Here is a 2084-nt window from a genome sequence, read left to right as displayed (position 1 = left end):
GGACGCGGGGGGGTGAGGGGGGCCACGGGGGCCGAGACTGACCCCCTGCCCCCCCCCGGGGGAAAGAGGGGGAACCTTTCTCAAAAAAAAAAAAAAAAAAAAATAGAGATTGGATCTGGCTATGTTGCCCGGGCTGGTCTCAAACTCCTGCACTCAAATGATCCTCCAACCCGGGCCTCCCAAAGTGCTGGGATTCCAGGTGTGAGCCACCACGCGATCTCAGCTCACTGCAACCTCTGCCTCCTGGGTTCAAGCAATTCTTCTGTCTCAGCCTCCTGAGTAGCTGGGATTACAGGCACCTGCCACCACATGCAGCTAATTTTTGTACTTTTAGTAGAAATGGGGTTTCACCTGGTCAGGCTGGTCTCAAACTCCTGATCTCAGGTGATCCACCCACCTCAGCCTCCCAGAGTGCTGGGAGCCATGGCGTCTGGCCTACCGGCCTCAACTTTCTTTCATGGGGTTGTAATTTACTATTAGAAGATCTTTGGGGAGGATGCCCCTGTGTCTATGATTTTAGCAGCACCCACAGCTTCATGGCTCTGGCTGTGGGATAGTCTAGGGTGTGGCTCCCCAAAAAGGCTGGGGACGCTGCAGCTGTCCTGCTGTCACGGTCACTGCGGGCCTACCATATATGGCAAACCACCATCACTTGCCTAAACTAGAAGTGTCAAAATATCTGCAGCGGAAAACCCAGCCACCTAATGTGCTTCTCACCAGAAGCCGCTGCTGGCCACAGGTCCTTCGCCGAGGTCTGCCTTCTCTTCGTTCAGGAGGGAAATGCCCTGCATGAGAGGGACATTTAAGACGTTCTAGCACCCCATGGAGACTTTCTCCTCTTCCTCTCTCTGCAAATCAATGATATTTAGTGTTAGTCCTCCCAAGGAACCCCAGGGCTCCTGGCAGGAGGCCTCACCCCGGAAGAAATAATAAGAGGAACGGCCGGGTGCGGTGGCTCAAGCCTGTAATCCCAGCACTTTGGGAGGCCGAGACGGGCGGATCACGAGGTCAGGAGATCGAGACCATCCTGGCTAACATGGTGAAACCCCGTCTCTATTAAAAATACAAAAAACTAGCCGGGCGAGGTGGCAGTCGCCTGTAGTCCCAGCTTCTCTGGAGGCTGAGGCAGGAGAATGGCGTAAACCCGGGAGGCGGAGCTTGCAGTGGGCTGAGATCCGGCCACTGCACTCCAGCCCGGGCGACAGAGCAAGACTCCGTCTCAAAAAAAAAAAAAAAATAAATAATAATAATAATAATAATAATAAGAGGAACCAAAAGGGTCTTGAGCCCAGAGAAGGGCAGACTTAAGGAGCTGGTGTTGGGTTTCCAAATCGTCAAGGGCCGACCTGGGGTGCAGGGAGCTCCCCAAACTGGGTGGAGACATAGACACTGAGCTGTGCCTGACTCTCGGGGGATAGATTTGAGCCTGCGGTTTATTTGAATCAGAGCCACAGAAGGGGTCACTTCAGGAGGGGGTGAGCTCCCTGTCCTGGGAGGCATCCAAGAATTGGCCACTTTGCTTTTTTTTTTTTGAGACGGAGACTTGCTCTGTTACCTGGGCTGGAGTGCAGTGGCGCTATCTCGGCTCACTGCAACCTTCACCTCCCGGGTTCAAGCGATTCTCCTTCCTTAGCCTCCTGAGTAGCTGGGATTACAGGTGTACACCACCATGCCCTGCTAACTTTTGTATTTTTATTTTTATTTTTATTTTTTTTGAGATGGAGTCTGACTCCCGTCACGCAGGCTGGAGTGCAGTGGCGCGATCTCAGCTCGCTGCAACTTCCATCTCCCGGGTTCGAGTGATTCTCCTTCCTCAGCCTCCTGAGTAGCTGGGATTACAGGTGCCTGCCACCACGCCCAGCTAATTTTTGTATTTTTAGTAGAGTCGGGGTTTCACCATGTTGGCCAGGCTGGTCTGGAACTCCTGACCTCAGGTGATCCACCTGCCTTGGTCTCCCAAAGTGCTGGGATGACAGGCGGGAGCCACTGTGCCTGGTGCAAAGAATTGGCCACTTTGAATCACAAAGGCTCTAAGGCTCTTTCAGGCCTCAGAGGTGGCCGCACCAGTTTCTAATGCCTCCTGC

The sequence above is a fragment of the Piliocolobus tephrosceles genome, chromosome 21, assembly GCF_002776525.5.
Source record: "Piliocolobus tephrosceles isolate RC106 chromosome 21, ASM277652v3, whole genome shotgun sequence".
NCBI lineage: Eukaryota > Metazoa > Chordata > Mammalia > Primates > Cercopithecidae > Piliocolobus > Piliocolobus tephrosceles.
This window is presented reverse-complemented; position numbering follows the sequence as displayed.